The sequence below is a fragment of the Pygoscelis adeliae genome, unplaced genomic scaffold (genome assembly GCF_000699105.1).
Source record: "Pygoscelis adeliae isolate BGI_AS28 unplaced genomic scaffold, ASM69910v1 Scaffold42, whole genome shotgun sequence".
Taxonomy (NCBI): domain Eukaryota; kingdom Metazoa; phylum Chordata; class Aves; order Sphenisciformes; family Spheniscidae; genus Pygoscelis; species Pygoscelis adeliae.
In genome coordinates, this window is record NW_008824283.1 from 2234859 (window position 1) to 2247107 (window position 12249).

General features: G+C 46.1%; 1 pseudogene; it reads left to right on the top strand.

The window, feature by feature from the left end:
- Positions 1-9458: 9458 nt before the first annotated feature.
- On the top strand, positions 9459-11855 carry LOC103912319 (annotated as a pseudogene).
- The last annotated feature ends 394 nt before the right edge of the window (positions 11856-12249 follow it).

Here is a 12249-nt window from a genome sequence, read left to right on the forward strand (position 1 = left end):
GCTGTCCCGATACACATATAAGGGATTTCTGTTTTCATGCTTACTTATTTTTATCTAATTTTAATCTAAGTCCGCACGTGGCTTTCCCAGCCAGGGCAGCAGAGCTTCCATGACTGCTGCGCTCCTTCCCCGTCGGGCTGCAGCGATAAATGGAAAGTTACTCTCTTGGGAAGGAACACAGCAATTCCTTTGTCTCCACTTGCTTCTGCTGGCTCGTGCCAAGAGGCATTAAAATCCACTGCTAATGGGTCTGAAGTGCAGAGGTGAGGTATTACAGGCAGGAAAGCATCCTGGCTGCCGCACCAGGGTTTTGATACCCAGCTGCTTCCCACGGCCTTGTGCTGAGGTCGGCCGTGAACTCTGCCAGTGCCAGGTCCTAGATCTATGCTTACCTGGTGGAGTCCAGTCTTTTTGTGGCCAATCCTCCCTTGAGAAGACCAGCAACACTGCGCATCTCCCTGCGTCCAGTTCCCTGAATCTTTCACCCAAGGGCTGTGCTCACTCCCGGTTCCCCACCATGCTTAGCTGCCTGCTATCATCTCCAGTGCTGCCGGTGCAAAGGGCTTTTAAGCAGGTTGAAGTCATGTCACTCACATGTCTCCATTCCAGAAACGGTGCAGGAACACCCGTGCTGGCCCTGCAGCCGGGCACACAGGCAGGCACAGGACTCACCCAGGCTCAGAACTGACCTTAACCTCCCTGTGCTCCCAGTGCAGTGAGGAGCACGGCTGGGCCGTAGGAGGCTGCTGGTCTAGAAGATCATAGAAACTGGAACAAGAGGAAACCCTTTGAGTTGAGGGTGAAACTCTTCAGGCAAATACTTTGTTTCAGGGCATTATCTTCTGTTGTGTTTTTTTTTCACATGCTTTGGAAAAGTGATTAAATGATTGAGGTGATTTACATTCTTTTAGATTTTTTTTACCAACATAGCTAAGCTAATGAAGCTGTGACACAGGTAGCAGTCATCTACTGCTGATGCCATACAAGGTGCTTTGTATCTGTGTAGCTTATTCTGTTTTGCTGAGTCTCAGTGTAGGATACCATTGGGAGACTTCAGTATTGATGTAACTGTCCAAACTAGAAGGGCTTTGCACTTCTACTATGCTGGCATAGATAAAAGGAGCAATGTCTTTAGTGCAGACTTTGCACTGTGAATGACCTTGTTAAGTCCCAAGAATTACTTGCACTTGGTTATCATGTTTGTAAGCCTTTGTAGGATCAGCTGCTCATGTGAAAAACTACCTGATCTTTACTAGTTCAATCAAGTTCCACCTGAAGTGGAAATAATTCTGAGTCTTGCATTTTCTTTTGAGATCATTACAATGCTAAAAGCGTGGCCTCTGGCTACATAAAATGGTAAATATTTAAAAAATATATATATTTAGTTCATAGTGTAATTAGTACCTTTCTATTTTATTTTCTAGAGATGATATAAGCTAAGGTATATTGCTCTTTCTCTGATGTGCAAATACACAAAATATTACAGCATTGGATGGAGAATCAAATCTCCATTGAACAAATTTACTGCCAAAAATATTTGAATTCCAGCTCCTTCTAGCTCTGAAAGCACTTATCTTTAAGTCCAGCTCCCAAATGATCTCAGGACTCCACAGGAAGTGGGACTGGACTTGGGTCCAAGTTTTTAGTCTAATTTTTGAATTAAGTAAATTTTATGTATATTTGAAATGCAGCTGAAACATGGTTAAAGAGAGGTAAAGCCTCACTTTTTCTGGTAAGCACATGATGCTTCTGAGTTCATCAGCCTCTTGAGTCCCTGACCATCATCTCTGGTGCCTTGGTATGTCCTGGGGTATGATTTTTGAATTATTTTAAATTCAGAATAATTTTAGATATTTGTGACATAATGTTTTGCAGAATAAACAAAATGGCAAATTTTTCCTGGAGTAGTTTTTTCGAGTTGGAGAATCAGTTTAACCAAACAGGGCCTCAGGAATGGAATAGATCCCATCGGTCGGCTGACCTAACCAGTTTTCAAAATAGTTTATTTGAATAAAATGTGGAAAACTTGTATCGTATGTATAAAAGATCGCCTTACTTTTTGCTGTGAGTTATCTGTGCAGTAGAAATAAGGTATAATGTTTCCGCCAGTTCAGTGGCAGAATCCAGGGTGCTGGGGGAGCCGTCTCGCTCTGTGGCATCAGTCCGTGCTGGATGGGTGTTTGCTGACACGGACCTTGCCTTGTGCCCAGCGTGGGGAGAGATGTGTTGCCATCAGCTCCACATTGAGTGCTGTGCTCACTGACCAAACGTTTGTGATGAAAGTTGTATTTTGTCAGTCGTCTTCTTATGTCCTACCATCAGCTATGGGATATAGCCTCTGCATGTTGTTGACTCTCCTTTACACTGTCTCTGTCTGTTAGATCTGTATCAGTTGTCATTTTTAAATGCTGATGTGCCTTATTGTCATTGTAGAAGATTTGTTAGCACAAGAATTTTCTATCAAATATGGTAAAATCTTTGGGATTTTGTTATCACCATTAAAAGATGATATTTATGTTTTTTCTGTTGTTGGACATATGCTTGATACCTTAGAAGATGCTGCAGCTATAGATTTTAAAAAGAAAAGCCACACGTTTGAGCAGTGAGTCCCCAGTCCCTGTTTTTCCTGGCAGTTGTGCCCAATCCCCATTGTAAAGCGCAGCGTATACACAGCTGTGTGCGCTGTTCTCCCGCACTCTGTGTGGTACACACGTAGGCTTGCGTGGAAGTTTCCTGCCAACATAAATCAGGGCATTGACTGACGATACACGGCCAGCAGCAGGCTTTCACCTCATTCTGACTTCAGTGCTCTGTGCAACCAGGCTGCAGTTTGTCTCATGAATAATCAGAAGTAATAAGCAATGTGATGATGATGATGTGCCGTGTGCCGGTGAGCAGCACCCTCCTGTGGGCCAGGTCCATATTCCTAAAATGCAAGAAATTACAGATTTGGTCAGATTTGGTGCTACTTGTACTTTACAATATGTGTAGTTATAGCACATGGTATTACATATTCAGCCTTACAAAATTGCTGCAATGTATTTCAGTGTTATTTGACATAACAGGTTATATGACTTGGTCAGGTCATGGCCAGTAAGAGTCAGAGCAAAAATTAGAGCAGCTCTGGGTGCAGTTCTGGGCAGTTAGTGTGGTCATTATCTCTGCATACATGTCCTTGAGTTAAGCAAAAGATTTTCCTGATCCAGCACGCCTCAGCTTTTACCTGAGGATGCCTTTTACCTTAGGAGACCTCGGCGCACATGCTGTAATTTTTGTGTTGGTGCCAACAGAGTGGTAGGAGCACTCAATTACAGAGAATGCCAGCAGGAGCTTTCTGCTCTCTTGAAAAGCATAGGACAGCCATTGCTTTCAGCAGAGTGACTCTGATTCCCGCTGATACAGAGCTGAGATAACGGGCTTCAATCAGCAGCACCCTTTACCTGTGCTACTCAAGGCTCTACCTTATCTGTGGACAACTAATTCTTGCCATACATGCTCCTGTACTAGATGAGATCCCCTGCCCCGTCTCCTGGGTCACAGCGTGGTGGAGGCTGCTTGGGAAAGGTGTACCAGGGGTCCAGCCCATGCAGAGCCCTTCCACCACCTGGTAAGGCTAGAAATTTCCTAAGCACTTAGACATTTGTTACAGCTTTTGCAGCACTTCTCTGTGAAGCTTCCTAATCCCTTTTCTTGAACCTCTTGACTCCCACCACACTCCGTGGCAGTTTGTCCCACCATTTGTGTTGTGTGAAAAAGCTTCTCCTTCTGTTAGAAATCTAATAGCAGATCCAGTCTTGTCGTATGGCAGGTAGTTGGAGATGTGCTGCGGTTTCTGGGCTTCTTACCCTCTGCTGGAGCATCTTTCTGTCCTGTGACATTGAGAAGTGACCTCTGAAGGATCCCTCTCCCCTGCCTCGGTGCACGATGAGCTGGTGGTGTATGATGGCTGCTGGGAGAGCTCGGGAGCGAGCCACAGAGCTCTGCCCGACATGGTGCCTGCTGTGCTGCGGTGGTGGCAAGTTGTGTTAACTGCAAAGAGGGTGACCCTGTGAGCCAGCCAACAGCTAACAGGGGGAAGCAGCATCCCACCAGCACGGCTTCAGTGCCGTGAAGGGCTCATAGGCAACATGCACAGGTCAAGCCTGAAATGATGCCAAATAGCCTGGGCTGAATGCCAGTTCAATATGAAATAGAAATGTGTCTCCCCTTTTTTATTCCAGTGTATTCATCTGTAATCAATTTAATTATAGCATTTTCAATTATTAGCTTGATAATTTGGAAAAGGGTCATAAGCACTGGACATTTGTCATGCAGGGAAAAACATGAAAACAGCAACAAAGTGCCGCAAAAATTTGCAAGGAATTATTTTCACCCTCCTTATATAAATTGGGAATGCAACCCAAATCCTCTAGCTGATGTGCTTGGAAGTGCTCTTTTTTTCCATCTTCTACGAGTGGGCATCAGTGCTGGGGGAAGGATTTGTAGCAGGGCGTTAGAAGAGTCGACCCAGCGTGCGGTGTCCTCGATAGCTGGACAGTTGATGTGTGGTGTATGACCTCTGCGGTCAAAGATGCTCTTCCACGTCCTTTTAGATCTGCTACCTCTGCACTGAGTCTCTTTCCAAGGACATATGCTCCATCTCACATCTTTCAAAATACACTCAAAAACATTCCTTGCATGTCTGTCTGCATGGTTAATTGCTGGGAGCGAGCAGTAGCTTAAATAGATGCTCTTTATCTATTTATCTATTTATTTGTAGGTTCCTTGGTCCCTCTCAAACTTCAGAGTGGTGTGACTGCATTACCATGTGCAGTCACAGGGTGAGCGACACTTTTAGCCTCACAGTGTTTATGTCTGGAGAGAACTTTATCTTTGCCTTGCATGCTCTGCTGTGACCCCTGCACGTTAGCATAAACTGCCCTGCAAATAACAGGAGGCTGCAAAAACTGTTTTATTTTCTGGGATGACCTAGTGTACTGCTTCCATATTCTCTGGTGTTATCTCTTGCAGAAATGTGAATAATTGCTTTCTAAGAAACCATAGGAGAGGTTCTGTTCAGCTTTTTTGTCCTCGGGCGCTTTTGTTGCATTTTGCCGTATCTCAGCAGTGGGACCAGTTCTGGGCTTGTCTCCTTTTCCTTGTTTTTCCCTTTAAAAAAGATGATGTTTTGCAGATGTCTACATATTGAAAATTCATTTCCAAGTGGAACTGAACCAGCAGCTGCCCAAAAAGACTGTCAAGTCCAAAATCTGAAGGGAAGGAAAAGCATCTCTCTTAGATACCTGGCACCATTACCTGGCTTACTTGCCTTTTTCTTTATAGAGTTGCATGTGATCTAAGTAACTGTGGAGCAGTGGGGTGCAGCAATGTACTAAGCCAGGTTGGCCCATTTATGGAGCCAAGACATGTGGGATGCTACTTGAAAGGCTTCCAGAAGCCAAATAGTCATAAGTGTATTTACATGCCTTAAAGCAAATCAAAAATCCTTGTGCAGTGCAGTTAGCTCTGTTCCAAAGAGAATTGGAGATGCCAACTTGTCCTGTTAAACAAAAGCGATGCATTGACACAGCAGCAGAGACTTGAATTCACCACGCTTACCTGCTGCAAAATGCCTGGGTAACAATCATGGACCCAGGCAATTTCATGGTTTTTTTCTACTTTAGGATAGAAAACCAAAATAGCCCACTACTGCATTGTCCTTGTACCTGGAGCCTGGGTTTCCACTGCTCTGTTTTCAGCTGGCTGCAATGGCTGTTGCATAGATGGATGTTACATTGCTCACATACCATACCATAAATGAAAAATTTGGATTTCATGCTTTCTGCTTGTCTTAAAAACAGAGGGTGCCATGATACTGGCAGGCAATGTCCTGTCTACACTTGCGTTGTTCAAGCTAATACCATCTGTCCAACCCAGCCTTGCCCGGAATGGAGCTAAACAGTTAAGTGAGTTTATAGTGGCAATATAGAACAACCCTTGAAGATGCATTTGAAAACAAGTAGTTTCAGCAGTTAGCTGTAGTGACCTTGCATTTGGAAGGCAGTGCAGCCTTAGCCAGCTCAAGGCCACATGAAGTACTGTTGTTGGTTTCTTTTTTTAAGCTGTCTGCTATACATTTTCTGGAGCAAATGTGAAATGTTTGCAGTTTCCGCCCTTGCCTCACCTCATACAGTAAAAGTGATTTCAGCAATGTACACAATGTTCAGTGTAACCAAATATGTTCTTACATCCTCTCTGTCAGGCTGCAGAACATAAAGTGGCCTCTCCTCAGTGCCCACAGCCTGAATTTCCAGTGCAGAGAGGACCACGCAGAAGCTGCCCTAGCATGAAAGCTCGCTGTTTCGAAGAGGTCAGCGTAGAGAACCAAACGCACAGGGGAACCAGCTGGGACAAGGAGCTTGAGAACGTAGTTGCAGGGAAAGTATGGAATATTTTAAAGTTGAGTATACAAAAGCAACTGGGAATTTGCACACAAGAAAGGGGGGAAAAAATTGTAGGGAAGGATGGCAGGGGAGGCACGGAGACAGAAGGAATGGAAAAAAGAACTGCTCACCAAAACGTATGCCTTGGAGAGGTGGAAGAACGTGGCTATATCAAGGCTTACCAAGCTATATCAGGTGGTAAAGGAAATCATAACAAACAAAAGAGTTCCAGAATATGTAAGTGAAGATGGAAGTTGGAAGGAAAAAGCAGCAGCAGGCAGTAAAGGCAGGGCGGAGGTTAAAGGTAGCCTAGATACTGTCACAAATGGAAAAAGTGCTTTGTCCCATCTTCACGGTGGACAGATCAGAGTTCTAGAACTGGAAGTGAATGCTTCCTAAATAAGTTCAAAACCCAAAGATGGATTGTGCTCAGATGTGTTTCATCCCAGCAAACAAGCTGACTTAAAAGACCAGCCTGGCCAGCTCTTCAATGACTGACTTACCAGTTCTTCAGTGACTGAATTTCAAGATGAAGGAATCGTACAGAAAATGGAAATTTGGGTTATTTGCTAAGGAAGAAGATGGAAAAGGAAAATGAATGAGTAGAGACAACATCAGACAGGCCAAGACACGAAATGAGCTATAACTAGGAAGGATTATAAAGCATATGAAAGGATCATCTTTTAAGGACAGGAGGAATGGCAGGGCTAAGGAAAGATACAGTCCATTACTGAAAGAAGGGGAAGGGAAAGGGGAGCTATCAACAGATGTACCTGAAAATACATGAGCTGTGGAGGAATGGCAGAGAATAAAGAATTCATATAAAGAGATAAATACACTGAGCAGCTGTCTCCCCTACCATGTGCTCTCATTTTTTCCTGCTGCCAGAGAGCACTGATGTTTCTTATTTATTTACTTCTAACTACTGAGATACAGACTTCCACTGATGAGATAAATGTAGCTCAGGATGCTGATCTTCCCCTTCTCTTCCCTCAGGGTGTCTCCCCAGCATCTAAATCAAAGCCTTGTGAAAATGTCATCTCTCCATACCCCACACCATCTCTCCAAATGCCTTGGGCTCTCAGCCCCCTCCCCAAGCCCAGAAGACAGTCAGTGCCAGGAGCACAGGCAGGGGCCAAGCTGCCTGACTGCCAGGCGTTTGTCCTGCTCCACAGGGCAATGGCACATCCAGCAAAATCTTAAGAGACCAGGTTGATGGAAAAGAGATGGAAAAGGAAGAGTGGAGAATGAGGTGAGTGGGAGCGTGTGCTGAGAGGTCTGGGATCACAAGGGCAGAACAGTTACAGTTGGTATTTATGAGGCTGCTGTTTCAATTCAGGATGATGAGACATTACCTTTTTTCCTGGCCACTAATGCAGTTGTTCACCTTTACCTACAAAAGAAATGCAACCCTGCACTTTACCAAATCATGCTTACTTCTGCAAAGCAAAATCCCTTGTTATTTGTGCTAAAAAAAATTGTCCTGGTCTCTAAAAGGCACGTGCAAAATGTGGATTGTGCAGATTTGACACATATAGAGTTCTTCTGCCTGCCTAGAAATAACCTGTGTCATCACACCTTTGCTGTCTGTGCAGACCTCTGTTTTACAAAGCCTCGGTGAAGCCCAGCGTCGCTGGCTCTGTGGAAGCGGGTGAGCGCAGTGCATCCGAGCAGAGGTGGAGGCACACGGGCAGCAGCTGGGCAGGCGGCTGAGCAGAGTGCAGGGGGCTGGTGGCAGCACGCTGGTGGAAAAGCTCCCAGGAAAGAAAAGTCATCTGGAACAAGTTTTGCTTTTTGATTGTTTTTTGAAACAAAAGCTTGTCCCGAGTAGGTGAAAACCTGAGCGGAGAAGCCTGGCAGGACTCAGGCAACGATGCTCTCTCAGTTCAGGGAGGGGCAGAGCAATAGCACATGCAGGAAGATTTCTTTGCATCGTTCCCCTTGTTTAGCAAACACATCTCCAGATACCAGCAATACTGTTATCTGACAGGAGCACTTCTCTAAACCCCTTCAATCATTCTTAATGGTCAGAAAAAGTTTTCATCAAAAATACTCTCCCAGAATGATGTCTGTTTTCAAAATACAGCTCTGTTTGGCCAGCTGCACCATCTTCATCGGCTGGAGCGAGATGAAAGGGCCGATGGCTTGGCTGAGTGACTCAGATCTCTTCTCAAGGGAAGTGGCACATAGTCCAGAAGGAAGGCAAAGGAAACAGGTTTGCAGTTGTTAGCCTTGTGCTTTCTCTGTTCAGTGTGCGCTGTGAGGTGAGGAGACAGGTCTGTCTGCCAGGGAGAAGCTCCAGGTAGTGAGAGAATACCAAGTGTATCACCCTGCAGCCAGCGGTAAGAGATTTTGGTTGGGACTGGTGATGTTAAACGAACCCATAGGGCAGGGGAATGCCATTTCTCATCATCCCAGTTCAATTTCTGAACTGCAGCCACTCTAGGTCTCCTCTCAGGAGAATTTTTCTCTGTGCATATTGTTCAGTCTTGACAAAAAGGTATGTTTTGTTGCAGCTGCATTTTGACTAAAAAACTTGGAGTAGCTCTGGAAAGTGAATATGTTACTTAACCAGACTGAAAAAGTAGGATGCTTTCATTCTGCAGATAGGAGCCCCTGTGATGGGCCTGTTTGATGCAAGCCAGCAATGTAATTTAAATTTTTGAAATGTTAAAGGAGAAATTATTTTGCAAATTACCTCCCTTACCCATGTGTTACATTCCTAAAGCATCACTTGGAACATCTCAACATTTTCAAAATAGTTTTTGCTTAAGTGGAAGTGTCATCAAGAAATGCAGGCTTCCTGAAGAAGTTTCAGTTTCAATGAAATAATATTGTCTGATCTTACCCCATCCTGCTGCTGTGTTTCAGAACAAGAGGTATGTTAGGAAGGAGCACACGAGTCTGCAGCTCTGTCCCTGATGTGGGCATCTGTGCCAGTGTGAATGCAATATAAACCGTGGTCTCAGGGTTATTATGTACATGACTGCAACACGTCATGGCTGCCTGCTCTCCTGCCTTAGCTCTCCTGGTGCAATGGAGGACACATCAAGCCAGAAGTCAGGACAGAGCAAAGACGCACTGGGCTCCCTAACACCAGAAGAGAGTCCTGCCAATTTTATACATGCCAAATTGGAGGACTATGAGCCTGCGGACTTCAGCACCAAGGAACTCATTCTAAAGAAAGCCAGAGAGGTCTGCACATGCAATCATCAAACCATCATCACCACCTTCTGTCGGCTGTTCTCAGTGCTGGACTGGCTTTCCCATTACAACGTCAAGATGCAGTTGCTTGGGGATGTCATATCTGGGCTCCTGGTGGGGATAGTTGCCATCCCTCAGTCTGTCTCCTACTCCCTCTTAGCCAACCAGGACCCATCTATGGAATCTACACCAACTTCTTCTGCAATATCATCTACATTGCTATGGCCACTTTGCGCCGTAACTTCATGGGCTCCTTCGGTGTCCCATGCCTGATGATTGGGCAGTCTGTGACCTGGCACCTCCAGCTAGCAGGGTACAGCGACGACAACTCCGGCTCTTTGCTGGTGGGCAACTCCACCTCCTCCAGTAACAGGACAGGTGCCTGTGACAGGAGCTGCTACGCCATCACTGTGGCCCTTTCCTTAAGCTTTCTGGTTGGTCTTTACCAGGTACAAATGTTCACTGTTGTGCTGTTTCCTCTGTGTCCTTTCCCTGCTAGGAACTTCTCTGAGCTAAAGATCTCTAAGCTCCAGTCTTGGTTCAGACTTACAAGTCATGAGAAACTTTTCCTGATGTGACCAGACCCTGACACCCTTGAATCAAATATAGTGATTTAGAAACCCCCAAACATGGCTGAATGTGAGCTTTTGTTTCCCCCCATGGGATATGCCAGGTCCTTGGATGTGTCTGAAACATCCTTAGGATCAGACTCAGCAAGGGAGGAGAAGAAATTGTGAACCACCTTCCCACCACCCCAGTCATGGAGCTGGGCCAGCTCCTGGTGCAGGTTAGAGCAGGTTTGGGGCTGGCAAGAACAGCTCTCAAGGACCCTGCCATCAGCAGGGGCTCCTTCCAAGGCCATGCTCCCTGGCAATGTCCCCACTGCCTGGGCCTAGCTGTCACTGAACAACTTCAGGCTCTTTCACCAGGACAACTAAAATTCAGTGCATCACACTGGTTTTATACCACCAAGTGATGCTCAGAGCTGCTTTGATGGGGCTGCTGCCTGGACTTTCACTGTTAACTATGTGCCCTTATTGCTTGTAAGGAGACAGCGGCAGGGACCTTGTAGGCTTCTTTGTATGGCATCTCTAGCCACAGATGAGTGTTATAGGTAGGTCTCTTTAGTTTTTCATACCCCAGATTAACTACTGAAGACAAAGTCCTCTGCCTCACACAATGCTTAGCAGACAGAATAGCCAGAGCTGCTAAAGTGGAAGCAGACTGACATAAATTGCCAGCCACCTCTTCCAGCCTTTCTCATCGATGCTAAAGGTATGGCTGACTTGCTTTTCAGATCCTGCTGGGGGTTTTACAGCTGGGCTTTGTGGCTGTCTACCTGTCAGAACCTCACCTCAGTGGCTTTGTGACTGGATCTAACCTCACCATTATCACCTCCCAGATGAAGTATCTCCTGGGACTAAAAATCCCTCGTCATGAAGGGGTGGGGTCCTTCATCTTGACGTAGGTTGACCTTTTCAGATACATCCAGAACACCAGCATCTGTGACCTGGTCACTAGCCTGGTTGCTTTGGCCATCATAGTGCCTGTCAAAGAGATCGATGACCAGTATAAGGAGAAGATGAAGGCCCCATTCTCCATAGAGCTGCTGGTGGTCATTGTAGCCACAGTAATATCTTATTACTTTAATTTTGAAGAGCGATACAAGTCTGCTGTTAGGGGATATCCCCACTGGTTTCAGGAAACCCACTCTACCAGATATAAACCTGTTTTCCAGCCTGGCAGTTGATGCTCTGCCCATTGCTGTTACTGGCTTTGCCGTGATTGTCTCCGTGGCGGAAATCTTTGGCAAAAAGCATGGCTACGCTGTCCATGCCAACCAAGAGATGATTGCCATTGGCACGTGCAACCTGATCCCTTCTTTCTTCTACTGCTTTGCCAGCTCTGTGGTCCTGACCAAGACTCTGCTGAAGGAGTCCACGGGGACCCAGACCCAGGTCTCTGGCCTAGTCACCTCCTGGTGCTGCTGCTAGTGCTGCTGTGGATTGCCCTGCTCTTCTACTCGTTGCAGACCTCTGTCCTGGGGGTGGTCACGATTGTCAACCTGCAGGGTTGTGGTGGCTTGTGTTGTGTCAGCTGGCTTTCCACAGCATCCATGATGCAGTGCAGTTTGCTGAACGGTGGTACTATGTGCAGCAGGAGGAGAGCAAGGAGAAAAAGGATGCTGTCCTGGACCCCGAAGACCTGAACTTCCAGGTGTCTTTGTAGACCTGTGTGTGAGGAATGATTTGTAATGGGGATGGGCTTGGTATGTACTTGAGAGCAGTTTTAGTCTTTGTGCAGTCAGAGCATGCAAAAAAGGCTTTGATGAACTGTCAGCAGCAGGCGTGGGGCAAAAAGATTGGGGATGGTGTGGATTTCAGGAGAGATTGCCAACAGGTAAATAATCCGAGAGGCATTTCAAGGTCCGTCATGTCGGTAAAGAGCCTGGATGGCTTCTAACCCTTCTCCTTTTTGGAAAGGGCTGTGACGGCAAGAGATGCTGCGCAGGGAGATGGGACGCCAGACTTCCACCAGCAACTTCCATTAAAGCGCCTCCCTCCGGTGCCTTCCCCCCCTCCGCTACGCCGCTTCCCAAGTGAAACACCCCGCGGTCGGGGTC